General features: G+C 47.2%; 1 protein-coding gene across 8 annotated transcripts in view; it reads right to left on the minus strand.

The window, feature by feature from the left end:
* Positions 1-17,726, minus strand: part of Oamb (Octopamine receptor in mushroom bodies) — a 785,439-nt gene that overhangs the window by 201,296 nt on the left and 566,417 nt on the right. For all 8 annotated transcript variants that reach the window (XM_065426755.1, XM_065426749.1, XM_065426751.1 and 5 more), the window contains one exon: positions 15,404-15,471. The gene's annotated coding sequence lies outside the window, so the exon portion shown is untranslated. The remainder of the gene's footprint in view (positions 1-15,403; positions 15,472-17,726) is intronic.

Raw genomic sequence — 17,726 nt, forward strand, 5'->3', positions numbered from 1 at the left:
TCACGTTTTCTTCTCAGTTTCTTTGGCTCTTTTAAATGCGTTCTTTTATTTGGCTCACACTTCACTTAAGCTGAGCAATGTGAAGCCCAGCATTCATTAAGTTCTTCCTGTTAAATTAAACTCTGTTGCAACGTATACCTTGCCCAATTCATCACGGTTTTGTATCGGAAGGTTTCTTTTGTCCTCTGGGTTCCTGAATAATGGGCATAGGTAAAAGCTCCCGCTCTTGAATATTATAATCCATATTGCGTCGCGTGTCGTAACCCATGATTGCGGCGAGCAGCATCCGATGCGGCTGCAGTCAGCCAGCCTACTCCGTAGCAGTGGCCCTACATACACCTACGCGGGCACGCATGCACGGCACGGTTGTACGCCCACAATACGGACAGCATTTTATATTTGTTCTCGAGCGGGAGAGGAATAGTTTATATATATATATATATATATATATATATATATATATATATATATATATATATATATATATATATATATATATATATATATATATATATATATATATATATATATATATATATATATATATATATTTCAGAGTACTGGACATCTGCCCGAGGCACTATGCGGCGTGCAACATCAATTTCAACAGTCACTTTCGCAAATTCGTACATGCAGGCACTACACCGGCCCCAATCAAAGCTGTTTCAGTTCTTTCCCCCCGAGCGACGCCAGAACAAACGACCCATTTCTTCGTGGGAAATAACCAAAGTGCCGTTAGAGGTTCAAAATGGGACCATCGCTGACGTCCAAACTTCTTTTTTTTCCCCTCGAAGACGGGCTGCTATTTCTTTTTCTGTTGTATCGAAATTTCCATTTAGTACATCTCTGATGCACGCTTGCGTTCTTGCGTAAATGTGCACGTAACTGCAGGCAATACATCTATATACCGCGAACAGTCAAATTTAATTGTTTGGCCCTTTGCAGCTAGAATCTAGAAAAATAAAAGAAGAATAAAGCAAACGAATGAAGGCGTAATATAAGAAGAACTTGGCTCTTGCCAAAAGCTTAGCAGTATTTTTCAACTATTAATATATGCATATTAATACATGCAATAATATAGCCGTATTTCTCTACTAATAATTTAGGACATGCTGTTACAGCACTCATGGTCTTATTGGTGAAAAGAAAGAACATATATTAAATTTGAATATGTATGGCATCCACAAATTAGACGAAATATGTAGCAATGACGGTCCTAAAGGCAGTTTGAGCGTTCAGCCTTTAGAATGATCGTTTTCTTGTGTGATCTTTTTTTTTTTTTGCATATACGCAAGTGCGGTAGCAAGAACCTTCCTTGCCTGTCCAGTTTGGTGAAGCAGCCAACACGGAGAGCGAGAATTCTTCAGTGCTGTACGCAACACACTAGCCAAATTGCGCGAATATCAAGTTTACTTTGCCGCATTGCCGCAGTATATGCACAGCACCGTATTCAGTGCTGATTAAAACGGCAGTGCAGCTTGCATCCCTGGCGGGCATGTTTGCGGGCATGCTGCGTGTTAGAAAGAGCTCCGCCTCACCGTGTTCTCTTTTACAGCGACGCTGTTTATGCGGACCCTGTGACGTCGTTGTCGGACTTCGCTAGAAAGGGGCCACGTGACCTAGCGGAAGAGGAAAAGAAGAGCTGAACAGGGGGAAAGGGGTCGGAGTCACCCTTTTCTCCCCGTGAGAATGCTGTCTTATACGCGAATCTTATACGATTGTCACACGGTACATTTTTGGTGATCGAGTCAGATCGGCATCGAATTTATCGACGATTGATTACACCCTGCCGCGACAGAAACAGATGTTACGCTGGCGGTTTGCGGCCAACGAACAGTGCCCAGCGATTGGAACGCGGTACTAGGAGCACGTGGCTGCCGGCACTTCTTGCTGGTGCAACAAGTGCCAACAGCCACGTCAATGCTCAAACCGATCCAACCTATCGTCAAAATGATTGCAGCGCCCGCATCTCCAGCGGCGGGCCTGGCACCCAATATACGGAGCTTCGGGTTAGTGGTTCCGCACATTCCATTCCAGGTAGATCTGTGGGAAGACCACGAGTAGCGCGTATTCCTGAGGAAGATGCTGCCTACCGCGAGCGTCAATGAGGGTTGGCTCGTGGACGGGCTCGTTCTCGTAGGGCCGACCCCGAGCTGCGCGCCAGAGATGCCGAGTTTAAACGGCAGCGCCGACCATCAACAATGTCAACATTACACTAATGCGCCTTTGCATGGCGTAACATTCACTGTTCGACTACCTTCACGGACTGGAAGGGGCGGTGATCTTTTTCTTATTTTTTTCTTTTTTGACTTTATTAAGGAACGCTGGATAAACGACAAAAAGAATCAATGGTTATTTTGCAGTAAATGTGACAGAAATGCGTTAGCATTACGTCGCACCTCTTTGAGGCCGCCGATCTATGATTGAAACCGCGTTAATCGCATTGCAAAGTTGTTCAGGAGCTCACTCGAAGCACGTCCTGCCTCTGTATATATATATATATATATATATATATATATATATATATATATATATATATATATATATATATATATATATACAAACGTTCTTCTAGCTCTCCCATCCGCTCTCTACCTTTAGTGCATGATCGGCTTCCCACTCTTAACACACACTCACATGCACACACACTGTTTCCCACTTTAACATTTCTAATGCTACGCGTTAAAAAATAACCTTCAGATTTCGTTTCCTCATGCGTAACATTTCAGTTTATCATGTGCATTTGTTATTGAGAACTTAGTGCCTCTCAGGCAGAACGCAGAGTCTTCCAGCTCTACTTATTTTGTGAATTTCTTAGACTTTGCTAGTGGACTGCTATTTCCTCCTTGACTGCGATGGAGATGGAGTCTCACGCGCGTCCACCGGACTCGGCAGTGCCCGCGGCGGCTGCCTCCAGGAAGCGCAACGGCACCGAGAGCGACACTGACAGCGACGACACCATGCAGTACTATGTCAGCGGTGAGGATTCTTGTGACGAAGCCTTCGAGCTGGTGCGGAGTCGTAAAGCAAAACGAAGGTTTCTCAGCGCATCCTCTAATTCGAGTGAGTCCACCGTGAGATCTTCGCGCAATACCGAGGAGCTCACCATCCTGTTCACGCCAGTTCTCGCTACTGACAACCTGAGACGCCTCAACAGGCAAGCCGTGTCTTCACATCTAGAGGCACTGGTTCCGAATGAAATCAAAGACATGAGAGTGAATACCCGTAAGAACGTCCTAGCGATTGACGTAGAACACGCGGCTGCATTGGGATCTTTGCGCAATGTCACGGAACTCGACGGGATGAAAGTCCGCCCTCATATTCCGCTGGGCAAACACATCAGTAGTGGCGTAATTTACGATGTTGATGAGACCATTGTCGACTCCGATCTGTCAATCTTAATCAAGCCAGCTACGGAAAACGCCATCATCACAAACGCGTTTCGTCTCGGCACGTCACGGTGTGTCAAAATCATATTTAAAGGCGAATCCCTACCTTCGCATGTAAAAGTGGGCCACTTCCGACACGCAGTTCGCCCCTTCATACCGAAACCGCTGCAGTGCTGGAAGTGCATGAAGTTTGGGCATGTGAGTAGTGTGTGCAAGAACACTACCGTCTGTTCTCGCTGCACTGGGCCCCACACCACTAACACGTGCGAAGCCAGTGTGCTGAAGTGCACAAACTGCAGCGGCCCTCACGATGCCTCCTCGAAGGAATGCCCTTTAATTCGTAAGGAAATGGCAATATTAAGGAAAATGGTTAGAGACCACTCGTCTCACCGAGAAGCAGCAATTTCTATTAGGCGGCGACGATCGCGTCGCCGACGTCGATCACGAACCTCCAAAGCCTCTGCAGAGCGCCAGCCACGTGCACTGCCACCCGCTCTTCCACCCAAGCCAAACACAGTCAGATCAAAGGACAAAGATGCAACGAACATCCCTGCTGCTGACGCGTGGCCTGCACTCCCGAGGCTACATGCTCCTACTGAGCGAAACCAGACTTCTACAGCAAGGGACACTTCGACTGTTCCTGATAAACTGACGGACCAAGATCAACAAATTGTTGCCATGATCAGCTCTCTGGTGAGTGCTATTCGTGTTCTTCTGGACAAGATACAGACACCAACAGCTCGAAGTGCGTTGCAAGTGCTGGATGCCATCAATCCGGTTCTAGCGAGCCTTCAGAAGTCCAGTGCTTGAGAACTTCTACAGCAGGACCATGGCTCATCGACAGCAACAGCGATCATTCCGGGATGATGTCAGAAGTGCCTCCATATTCCAATGGAATGCGAGAGGCCTAAGGTCACGTATTCCGGATTTTCGACAGTTCGTGTTTGACTACCACTTTCCTATACTGGTGATCTGTGAACCGAACTTATCAGCTTCCATAAGACTATCAGGGTACGAACCTTTTTGTGTCAACAACGTGTGTCCATAGTAGTAAAGTTCTGGTGTACATTCGCAAGGACCTAACGTATTTTTCGCAACCCGTAGCGCCACACGACTGTAATCAATACGTCTGTGTTAGTGTGAAAAAGAAGAGGCTGTCTTTTACTATTATTGGCGTCTACCTATCCCCAACAAGTCAGTTTGACAGCAAGAGACTAGAAGATATTATGGCTGCTACTCCCGGTCCTTGGATAATAACAGGGGACTTCAACGCTCACCACCATATATGGGGAAGCCCCAGGATAAATTCGAGGGGCAGGTCACTAATATCCTTTGCATCAGGCCACAACCTGTGTCTTCTAAATGACGGAAGTCCGACATTTCTGCGAGGAACAACGTACAGCAGCTGCCTTGACTTGACTTTGGTTTCACGTTGCCTGACTTCGAGCGTGCAGTGGTTCACTGATATCGAAACACATGGCAGTGATCATATTCCGACCTATGTGAGAATCGATGGACTAGACGCCGCATTACCGGATGTATCTCGCCAAATCGACTGGTCAGTCTTTCAAGATCGAGTAGAAGACACCTGAAAGAAACATATCGCACGCAGATTAGAAGACGTGATTGCAGACGCAATGCAAGATTGCACGCGTTGCTTCACACATTCGAAAAAGCGTACAGAGAATGACATTGAATTGGAAAGGCTTCGTACAATACGACGCCGTGCTGAAAGGAGGTATAGGCGCACAAAGTCAATTCTTGACCTCAGAGAAGCTCGGCGCATGCAAAAGAAGATAAGACGCCGAATGGATAAGCTAGCGAATCAAAGATGGAAATGCTTTTGCGAGTCACTAGACCCCCGCAAGCCATTGTCCCGTGTGTGGCGTACCCTACGGGGTCTTTGCTCAAGACCCCAGCAACGACACCCTTTTAACGCCCTTGCTCTCTATCAAAACCGCCGCGAGATAGACGTTGCAGAGGAATTCTGCGCGAAAATCGCCGGCCGCAAAGTTTCAGTCCCTGATATGGCTTTAAGCGACATCCCCGGTCCACGAGATACCAATATGGAGGCTCCATTCTCTATGGAAGAGTTAGAAGCTGCTATGGCACTCTGTAGGTGTTCGTCTTCACCAGGGCCCGATGGCATAACATATACTGCTTTGCGCCACCTAGGCCGAGAAGCACGAAGAGAACTCCTCAGCCTTTTTAATAGTTCATGGCAAGATGGTGTCGTCCCACAGGAGTGGAAACGCAGCCGCCTGGTACCTCTACTGAAAGCAGGAAAGTCGCCGCTCAAACTGGCACCGTATCGGCCTATAGCACTTGCTAGCTGCGTTGGCAAACTCATGGAACGCATGATCCTCATGCGTCTCGAATGGTACCTAGAACACCACAAGATTTACCCTGATTCTATGGCGGGATTTCGACGAGGCCGTTCATCGATTGACAGTGTCATCGATTTAGTGTCATCTGTAGAACAGCAAAAATCATGGAAACGATTATCAGTAGCGCTCTTTCTGGACGTGAAAGGCGCTTACGACAACGTTTCCCATCAACCCATTCTAGACGCACTTTTGACAATGGAACTAGGAGGGCGAGTACATCGATGGATCAGAAACTACTTGACACAAAGGTCCTTGTTCGTACGTACGGAAGATGGTCCGACTACCGACCACTACATATGCCGAGGAGTTCCCCAAGGTGGGGTCCTAAGCCCTATTCTTTTCAACCTCGCGCTTCTTGGGCTGGCCGAATCCCTACCGGAAACAGTGAGTGTCTCAATCTACGCCGACGACATCTGCATCTGGTCATCAGCGGTCACTCGTCTGCAGGTTCGCGCAAGGCTGCAGAAAGCAGCAACACAGGCATCTCACTATCTTCAGACACAAGGCCTTACCATCTCAACAGAAAAATGTGCGCTCGTCGCTTTTAGAAGAAAACCAATGTCTCGTTATCCGGTATGCATTAATGGCCAGCCTATCTCCTACAAGAGAAATCATGGGTTTTTGGGTGTCATTGTGGACCGGGACCTCTCTTGGAGCCCTCATGTTACCCAATTGAAGAAGAAGCTCACATCTATTGTTCATGTATTCAAGTTTATCGCCGGGAAAACATGGGGATCGTCTGTGGCCTCCATGCTACAGTTATATCGCGCACTTTTTATCGGATTGCTACGTTATAGTTCTCCCGTGCTTGCTAAAACATGCAAGTCAAATCTTCGAGAACTACAGAGCGTACAAGCACAGGCACTACGTGTTTGCCTAGGACTTCCACGGAGCGCCTCAACAGCAGGAACCATTATAATGGCTAGAGACCATCCGATCACAACTTACATTAGCATCGACACGCTTAGGGCCCATGTTCGTCATGTTTCACGCATGCAATCAAGCTCTCTTGCCTGCCTGCCAGAACGACGACCACAGGCGTCTTTCTCCAACGAGGTCAGCGTCCATCGTGCCTGTCTACCATCGCGATTCACACCCTCAGCACGTTCAACCTCAGCTTTGTGGTGTTTAGAACAACCTCAAGTGCGTCTCACGGTTCCAGGGATAAGAAAGAAGACCGACCTGCCTACCTTGGCCCTGAAGCAAGCAGCTCTGGATTGTTTGAACACTTTCTACTTTGACCGAGTTCACATATATACGGATGGCTCTTCCACTCAGACCAGCTCCACCGGCGCAGTGGTTATACCATCACGATCAATTAGCGTCCAATACAAGATTTCTCACATGACAACATCGACCGGATCGGAGCTTGTTGCCCTCCGAGGTGCCGTTGATTACATTAACAACCAACCCGCCAATCGGTGGGCAATATTCTGCGATTCGAAGGCGGCCTTGCAATGTCTTCTATCATCTCTTCGTCGCGGGTCGTGTGAACAACTCGTATCGGAGATACGAGAACTTCACCATCACATGATTGCTAAAGGGCACGACGTCGTGTTTCAGTGGCTGCCTGGCCATTGCGGTATCTCCGGCAACGACCTCGCTGACGAGGCTGCTAGGAAAGCACACGAAGGAGCAACCCTTGTGTCTGTACCTTTATCGCGGACCGACGCAGCCCAACACCTAAGCAAGGTAGCACACCGTATGACATTAGAGAAGTGGCACACACCTGAATTCACCCAAGAACGATTGCATTCCCTCGACCCCTCTATGCAACTGCGGCTCTTACCAGGACTTCTGCGAAATGAGGAAACAATGCTGTGCCGCTTACGCTTGGGCGTTGCATTCACCAATGCATATACATTTTTGATTGGAATGACTGATAGCGCCGACTGTAATGCCTGTGGTGTGGAGGAAACTATAGAACATCTCCTGTGCTACTGCCCATCTTTTCAAAACGAAAGACATGACCTCTGCACAGCTCTGAATCAGCTAGATAGAACACCATTCACCTTGAAGAAGATCTTGGGACCATGGCCTCACATATCGCAGCTACAAAAGGCCACAAAAGCTCTGCTGCGATATTTGAAGGCTACTGGACTGAGTCAGCGTCTGTGATCCGGACTGAGTGACCGAACGATATCCCCAGTGGACTTTCTCTTCTTCCTTTAATCTTTCCGTCCCCTTTTCCCTTTCCCCATTGTAGGGTAGCCAACCGGGCTCAGTCCTGGTTAACCTCCCTACCTTTCCTTTATCATTTGCTCTCTCTCTAGCTTGAGAAAAATAAGCAAGCTCGACCTAAAAAATTTGAACGATACGACAGAGAAACACCTTAAAAGCCGGGAAAATGAGATAGAAACTGGCCTGTACATAGTTTGCAAAAAATAAGAACAAGGAACTTATCCTATAAAATAAGCATAAGGCATATAAGGCAACATTGCTTGCCTTATGAAAATGGGACATGGTGGTTATTCGAAGAGCATTGTGAGTTGCTGCTTATTTCCCCAGGTTGTATTATCCTAACCGCTTGAGTAGTGTCGATAGTTTGATACTTTAGATTTTTCGGTTTAATTCTTTTCGATATTTAGTCTTTCCAAGATTTTTCGCGCGTTCAGTTGGTAATTCCATATTCTTTAGTGACACCCGTTGTACTGTTTTTATTTTTCATACATAGTGGCTTCACATATTTAGAAGCAATAATGCTTACTTAACTGAAAACTAAAGGTTCCTGCGAACAGATAACCATTCTTACGAGGTTTAGTGTAGTACGACGAGCCCTTTAAAGGCGTTCCAGCGGGCGCCGACCGTATTACCTTGGAAGACACGGCACATATGCTTTGTTCCCACCAACGCTGCGAAAATGCACTCCTTTCTTTTCTGAGCTCAAAAGGCGGCTTACCAGAGGCTGCTGCTCAGTCACGCTAGCCGTTCACGCTGCTAATGCGGCCCTTTCTTCGTAATGTATGCAACAAGCGACGCGCGCTAGGCAGAAGCTCACGCTATTGCGCGTTTTCAGCAATATAGCGCCATTTGCCGCGATATTCAGCAACCGCGAAGACAGTTGGAAATCGCACAGAAAGCGGCGCGCATTAACATCGGCCATTAGGAACGACGACAGCCGCGGGCAGCCAGCCAGTTTTAAAGCCGACACCGCGCAGCCATGGGGAGTTGGGCTGCGCACGAGCCTTTTGTTTGCACCTGGCCCATGCGCGTCGGCGCTATGCGGCCGTTTCTGCTGCTATGCTGCGGCCTGCTCCCGGTTTTAGAACCACGGAAACATTAAAGCACCGCGTGGTGCCTGACGCGCGCACCTTCGCATCGTCGTGAAGCATTAAAAAACTAGAAGAAGAGAAAAGTACGTAGCGCAGTACCAGCCTTCAGCGGTGTCAGCTCTTAATGGCGGCTCGTGAAAGACAGCGGAATATTAGAAGAACAGCAGAAATTAGCCTTATACTTTTTCTCTTTCTCGCCCGTATAACTTTGTAGCGGCGCGCCTTGAAAGCGTTGCTGTTTGACAGAAACACATTCACATTCGGTTCATAGCTGCGGTGCGGCTCCGCTGGCGAAGCATTAGGCCGGCCTTGCGCCGTCGCAAGCGGAAACGGCCGCGCCATCGCGCTTGCACCGCAGGAGCCAGCGTCGACTTAAGAGATTTGCGGCAGACGCGACTTGCGCAATAATTCAACGCGACTACGCTGCTGTAGCCGACGGGAGTGCGCGGGTCTGGAAAGCTGGGCGTTGAAATGTTAAGAGGCGGGGGGGCACGTAAGACGAACGTAGCACTCACGGTAACAGCGCGTTCTGATTTCGCAGCCCGCGGAAGAGCGCTCAGACGTTGCTTTAACGCGGTAAGCACCTATTTCACGCAAACGATAATTCAAAAAGTACTTAGCAGGCTTGGTTTTCTTTTGCTCAAGATGGTGTCTTGGTAAACACTGTACGCCGCTCTTACAAGAGCGCGGGAGTTGTGAATCAAAAGTAGTGCACCGGAATTAGTCGCAGAATAGGACCTGATGCGCAGTTATGTCCATTGTAAAGAAAAAAATCCTAGGCCTCTCGGCTTCAGTCGATTCGTTACGAAACGTCTTACCCCAGTGTTATTGCATAGACTTTCATATAATGACAAGATTTAGACGCCTGGAAATTTTTATCTAAGGTTTTACTGCGAAATTCGGAATTTTGCCTACACATAGAGCTACCAAGTGCAGCTGATACGTTAGGCATCTTATTATAGGCGATATCATTTGGAGTCTTCGTAAGACCTTGTAAGCATCGCAGAAGTTCCTCACGTAGTTTCAGGTATTGCACAATTCCGTCATTGCATTAAATAGTTCTTTCTCTGCATGACTACACCATGTTTTCTCCCTTCAAATGGCGTGAAGTTGTGGGTCATCTACTATGTAGGACCAACTTTCTTGTGAATTTGTAATTAAATATGTCTCAACATTTGTGGGAAATCGTTCCGGCAAGCCCGCGGACGCATTCTACGGAACAAGAGGGGGCATAACATATTCGGCATGTTCAGGCTGCGCAGATTCAGCACGGAACACTCTCCTGCGCTTAGCCAAGTTTACTGGCTTGTGGGGACAACAACTCTGGCTGTGCAGCAGGCCTGTTTACTTTCATAATTATGGAACGATGTTTTCTCTAGAGTATGACACGTGGTAAAACATCAGACGAGCTGGTGTGGCTACGTCGCGTTACCTATAGAATTTTCAAACTTTCCTTCTTTTCAGATATATATAAGCTCTATAATTATAGTCAAGAGTTCGACGAAAGTTCGTCTGGTCAGGTAACATGATGATGAAGAAATTACGGCCACTGACCAAGTCAAGGTGAAAAAACACACAGAGACGTTTCGGGACCCGTACGGGTTCCTTGTTCACACTCTGTAATTATATTCACACTCACACTCTGTTCACACTCTATAATTATATTTAACCACTAAAGCCCTTTGCAATACAGCAGACCTGCGTATCACGGACCACACACATATAGCATGACGATTGAAATTTCGTCGTAATTCGTGAAAATACGTAGGACAAATACATTAATAGAAGCAGCAGTAGCAATTGGTTGTTTATTTGGTAAAGAGGGAGTAGAAAGAAAGAGAAAATTCCTGCTTGCCGCACTGAAACTGTCTGCCTGTGGCGGCTGACACCTGCAGGGCGTAGGGAGCATGTGCAAAATGGTTTCATCGCGGCCATAAGTTGCGCTTGTGCCATTCATATATTTATCGTCCCCGATAATATATCCATATTAACAACAGCAAAAAGTGTGTGGCAGTTCAGGCTGACACGGAAGCAAGGAAGCATCATAAGTGTGGCTTTCCCCGTCGGCCAGCTCGCCATCCTACGATTTTTCCCCTCTCCAACTCATGGCGCGAGTGGCTGAGCAAAGTTATACATTCGCGATGGCAGTGTACCTGCCTCAGAAAGAAGGATCAGACGAGGCGTATAAAGAAAAAAAGAAATACAGTACGAAGCTCCATAAAGCCGAACGATCTGACGGCAAGGATCGAAAGGGGAAAGCAGTCCCGATAGGCTCCGCCATACGGCAGCCCCTTTTCTATTTACCATTCCTTCTCTCTTTCCTTCATTCCTTCTTTCTATTTTTACCCTCCTATATAGGTTCAGCGAGAAGATGCCCTGCATGCTATCAGCCCCGCTGGTGGTGGTCTCAAGCGCGATGTGGCCAAGGGAGAAAACGGCACCGGCCGTCTCTCTCGAAACCAGCGCCGCACAGTCGTTCGCTGACGCGCTCCTCCGTTTCCAATGGTTTCTTAGAGTAGTGCCGAAATGGCGGGAGAGCTCGGCGCCGGAGCCGTTATCGGAGCCGGGCAGAGCTGAAGACCGGCCCGGACAGAAGATGAGTCGCCAGCCGCATTTCATCCCTTGCTTTTTCGTTCGGGGACGCCGAAGCCCCGCGGGTTGTTCTCGGGCTGGGCCTAAACGGGAGAGCGCGGTTGTTGTGGCGGCACCGCGTTCTCCGAGTCGCCCGCAGCCACAGGCACCTGCCGGGTACGGGCATGCGCGCGGAAGTAGAGAAGGACGTGCTTTATTTGAGCGAGCATGATGGACCTCTCCCTCTGCCGTCTCTGTTCGCATAGGAAACAATTGTCCTCTCAAAACGAAAAAAGAAAAAAACGAATTCGCGAGAGCAATTCCCACAGAAAACAAAGTTCATGTAAAATTATAATAGAAAAAAAGAGATGCAAACTGTCAGCAAAAAAGGTACATGAAGCGCCATCGGCTCTTGCCCGAGGAAGAGTGCAGCGTTCTTTGTGCAAGGCTGGGTATACAGGTGTCACCGTCTTTTGCTCACGGTGCGAGGGTCTTAGTACGACGGTGGTGTCGTTGTTCGTTCCTTACGCGCCCGTGCATCGCGGTTACCACTGATGTTGTTTGTTGCACTAAACAATTTCCGCTTTTGTAGCCAAACTAGCGGAGTCCTAAAACGCGCCTGCATCGTGGCCAAGGGTAATCGCTAGCACAATGCAATTGACTTCCCGTTGCACTACTAAAGAGCCACGCGTACTAAATGAAACATGGTTAAACCGCTAAGCGAAATGAAACACTAACACGAAATACACAGGAAGAACGTTGGACAGTTTCTGTTTCGTTTCCATTAGCGCCTTATACCTGTTTTATATTCTCAGGTAACCAATTCAACCAGCTTTCAGCAATAGTAACTATGCCTACACTTGAGTCACTGGTGAAAATTCATTGATGAACCAGCTTCTATAGCAGCACCACCTGTTCCATTTGATGTCTACACCCCGCTATGTTCTTTTTTCTTTTTCTCTTTTTCATTCTTTCTGGGTTTCTTTCTTTCTCCAATGCGACATCAACCTTCTTCCTCTTCATGAACCTCATATCTGTGTCTTCTATTTTTCCCAGAATAAGATTGCCTGAGTCACCAAGCTCGCATATTATAAAGCTGCCAGCTAATAACATGTCCCCTGTGACGACTAGATGACGGCTGTTATTACGAAATGTTCGAGTGCACAACATGCTTTCTGAACGCTGGTTCTGACGCCCGACGTTGCTTTGGAAACAAGTCAAACAACAACATGTGCACGAGTCGCCTAACTGCAGATTTCCCAAGTGCTCAGCGGACGTTTTCCCCCCGTGCAAGTACCGGAAGCACTAACCGCTCAACCAGTGGCGAAGTGCCGACACTGGGCTCTATGAGTGGAGTGGGACGTTTGGCATCGGAGCCTTAAACACGGCGCACGTCATCCCGGACCTTTCATTTCAGAGAGGCTGTCGGCGTGAAATGAAAACCTACCGAAAGAAGAACGAGTGTCAGCCGCTGATATTTCCGTGGTTCCACAGAACGAAGACGACGGTCGTACGAAGAGTGCGCTAGCCCAAATTTCTTTCTTCCTAATTTACTGTCCGTATGGCAAGGGTTATGCGCATCCTACGAGTCGTAAAGCAAGGAGAGAGAGAAAAAGTGCTGAATAATCTGCTGTCGTTACCGCGCACGTAAAAGACGACTGGCTCCTGCCAAACAAGAAATGCAAACATTCACAAGAACACAAAACACATAAGTGTCTCGTAATGTATTTAGCACATTATTAATTGGTGTAGACTTTGAAGGAGCGTTATGCATTCAGAAATCAGAATTGGCACCATATGTAAATGTGTAAACAATGTGTATAAAATTCATAGTATTTAGTGTGACAATTAAAAAAAAATCGTAATTAACTTTCGAGGTTACTGCATTAAATTCGAACATTTTATATTGGAAGATTAAAGCTCACTGACTGAAGTTTAGTTTTTTTATCGTGGAAATTGGAAATTAGTTGACCACTGTATTTTGCACAATTTTTCTAATGCAATCGTGGGCCAAGCTGTACGCTGATAAAACCGCTATTCACGCGAAGAGAAGCCCGCTCAATTCAAGCGTCTTCATTTAATGAACGCGCTGGCTAGCCAATTCTGTTCTGCTAAGTTCCATGGGAGAAAATAGGTTAGCCGCTTCTATTCTCTTAAGTTGCCTCACCGTCCGCCGACGTGTCAAACGGAGGCTGAATGTCCTCTCCGGCAAATTTGTATACTTGTATACTTGTATACTTGTATACTCATTTGCATGAGTATACAAGTTTTCCACCATTTAAGTTAACTTTTCCCGAAGATTATCTTTGCTACCATTCAGCAGATCGAATTTGATGGCGAAGCTGGCGCACAAGAACTTCCACAGCTCTGAAGCACAGTTCCATCCGGCGCGCCACGTTTTAAGAGAAAAACTACTTGGTCTGTGTAGGACATCTTTCTTTTGCTTCCTCTATTTTGCAGCGTCCGCGCACAAGCACAGAAAAGAAGTACAGCTCATCATGTCACTGGCTGCGCAGATTGAGCACGATAGAAGGCCGCAAGAGCCGAGTGCGAAAGGCGACAGCTAGCTCGTAGATGTTTCCTTTTGCGGATATTTTCTTTGTGCCGGTAAGTGGAGAGTTGGGAAACGCGATTTCACTCGCAGGCCAGTGCCGTTTTCTATTGCACTCAGGATAAGAGGAGGCCGAAGCACCTTGGTTCCTTTGAATTGCACATCTTTTGTTGTTGGTGGCATTTCTGCATTCAAACGTGAGTAAAAGTCAATGTTGATTGCAGGTAGCGCTGGAAGGCGGAAGAGTTTTGCTTCTCCTACATGTGGCGTAGACATTTCGTTGGTGGTAGAAACTCCTCAATGGGATTTGAAGGGCTTATATTTGCTGTGCCGCTAGGAATCCTCCAAATTTACTTTCGTCGACTCACGGAGCCGTAGTCTGTAATGATTCTTTTCTTTAAGGCATCTTGATTGGGACCCTATAGTCATCTTGTGGCGTGGTGTCTGGACACCCCTTCTTTTACCACAGACAGCCCTTTAGTATGGCATCGGCTGCGGCTGTGGAAGGTACGTCAGAGACTTCGCTGGGAACAATGTACAAGCTCGCTGCCCACCGTGTGTTCCAGGCCCGCTCTGCTTGCACCTCATAAGCCGGTGCTGCACCTCCTATGCAAGACAAGAGCCTGCCTATATAACTGAGATGCTTACACCAACTTTTGTATTTACATGATGCATGCGAGGTAGAAAGTGTTTTTAAAGGGACTCTGCAACATCTATCACCGCATTTGTCAAATATTTGCTCTACACACACCATCCCTCTCCTTAGAGCGTTTCAAACGCACTGTTACAGATCGCTGCGGCACTTGCGGCGATCGCGATACTCAGTCACTCAACGGCAACCAGTCTTCATCTCAAGTGATAAACACGCACAGGTCGGCCGTTCAAATACATCCGCCAGTGATGGTTTTCACAATGAAGAACGGTACAGCACCTGTCGTTACGTCATATGCAGGACCAGATGTGACAAATAATTGAAATGCAGGAAGGAGCGGGAAGCGGCATTAAAGAGACCCTCGAAACTTAAGATGCTTATAGGGGTCGTCGAAAACGCATCACCGAAGCTGTCGCTATGTTTGGTCAAGGGAGTGTTGAAGTCATCTAATCTCGGTAAAAAATGAGTAATGAAACGCCGGCGAGTCCAGTAACGCAAATAAGGAAGCCTGAAAGTTGTGCGACGTAATCCTGACACTGTGATAATTCAATCCTCCCGCAATAGCAACGCTGACTCCTTACCATGTTAGGTGAGTTTGGTGCGGCCACCTTGCATGGATACACGGAGGGATGCGGCGACTGTAGGCGTCCTGCGAGAAATAAGAGAATCGGAATCATCATCATCATCATCATCATCATCCTGGTTACGCCCACTGCAGGGCAAAGGTCTCTCCCATACTTCTCCTACTACCCCGGTCATGTACTAACTGTGGCCATGTCATCCCTGCAAACTTAATCTCATCCGGCCACCTAACTTTCTGCCGCCCCCTGCTACGCTTCCCTTCCCTTGGAATCCAGTCCGTAACCCTTAATGACCATCGGTTATCTTCCCTCCTCATTACATGTCATGCCCATGCACATTTATTTTTCTTGATTTCAACTAAGATGTCGTTACCTCGCGTTTGTTCCCTCACCCAATCTGCTCTTTTCTTATCCCTTAACGTCACACCCATCATTCTTCTTTCCATAGCTCGTTGCATCGTCCTCAATTTAAGTAGAACCCTTTTTGTAAGCCTCCAGGTTTCTGCCCCGTACGTGAGTACTGGTAAGACACAGCTGTTGTACACTTTTCTCTTGAGGGATAATGGCAACCTGTTGTTCATGATCTGAGAATGCCTGCCAAACGCACCTCAGCCCAGTCTTATTCTTCTGATTATTTCAGTCTCATGATCCGGATCCGCGGTCACTACCTGTCCTCAGTAGATGTATTACCTTACCACTTCCAGTGCCTCGCTACCCGTCGTAAACTGCTGTTCTCTACCGAGACTGTTAAACATTACTTTAGTTTTCTGCAGATTAATTTTTAGACCCACCCTTCTGCTTTGCCTCTCCAGGTAAGTGAGCATGCATTGCAATTGGTCCCCTGAGTTACTGAGCAAGGCAATATCTTCAGCGAATCGCAAGTTACTAAGGCATTCTCCATTAACTCTTATCCCCGATTCTTCCCAATCCAGGTCTCTGAATACCTCCTGTAAAGACGCTGTGAATAGCATTGGAGAGATCGTATCTGCCTGCCTGACGCCTTTCTTCATTGGGATTTTGTTGCCTTCTTTGTGGAGGACTACGGTGACTGTGGAGTGGCTATAGATATCTTTCAGTATTTTTACATACGGCTCGTCTACACCCTGATTCCATAATGACTCCTGAGGTTTCGACTGAATCAAACGCTTTCTCGTAATCAATGAAAGCTATACATAAGGGTTGGTTATATTCTGCACATTTCTCTATCACCTGATTGATAGTGTGAATATGGTCTATTGTTGAGTGGCGTTTACGGAATCCTGCCTGGTCCTTTGGTTGACAGAAGTCTAAGGTGTTCGTGATTCTATTTGCGATTATCTTAGTAAATACTTTGTAGGCAACGGACAGTAAGCTGATCGGTCTATAATTTTTCAAGTCTTTGGCGTCCCCTTTCTTATGGATTGGGATTATGTTAGCGTTCTTCCAAGATTCCCGTACGCTCGAGGTCATGAGGCATTGCGTATACAGGGTGGTCAGTTTTTCTAGAACAATCTGCCCACCATCCTTCAACAAATCTGCTGTTACCTGATCCTCCCCAGCTGCCTTCCCCATTTGCATAGCTCCCAACGCTTTCTTTACTTCTTCCGGCATTACTTCTGGGTATTGATGTGGAATGTTCCTCCCAGCAACATCAAAGCAGCTATACAACCTGAAACACATGTACCTATTTGTAAATCGGCCTTAAACACTGTCATGACGTCACACACAAGGCAACTATTCTGCGGTGATGACGAAAATTGGAGGACATGTGCAATATGTCACCGACAGGCCACAATATAGCACATGCTGCGGGGTTGCCCAAAACACGAGACTCGGCCGAAAGCGAATCATGAACATTGCAAGACATTCAGCAAAGCACACCTATTTATGCTCAACGCGACTAAGCACCTCGCCGTATTCGCGTACGAGAAATAAGGACCGGACCGGGTCAACTCCAAGGAGTCCGAAAATGAGCTACCGCCTCTGTAATGCGCTCTCAGAGTTACTTCTAGTGACCAAGGCATCTAAACCAAATTGTTACGCATAGATACCACAAAATCGATCACATGGACCGCATGGCGCTCAAATTGAAGATAAATATACGAGAGAGAGAGTGGCAAGAAGTAAAGGCAGGGAGGTTAACCGATTTCTTGCCTGGTTGGCTATCCTACACGTGGGGAAGGGGAAATATGAAAGGAACAATTAAAGAAATATGCGGTCATCCCTTTCCTGTTGGCCACCATACTTACACACCTTTGCCATCCTTAAGTCATTTATTGCGCAAATTAATACGACGTTCAGCGACGGCGACAGAATAACAACGGCCGCGGCAGGGCGACAACGA

Source organism: Dermacentor albipictus, chromosome 1 (genome assembly GCF_038994185.2).
Source record: "Dermacentor albipictus isolate Rhodes 1998 colony chromosome 1, USDA_Dalb.pri_finalv2, whole genome shotgun sequence".
Lineage (NCBI taxonomy): Eukaryota > Metazoa > Arthropoda > Arachnida > Ixodida > Ixodidae > Dermacentor > Dermacentor albipictus.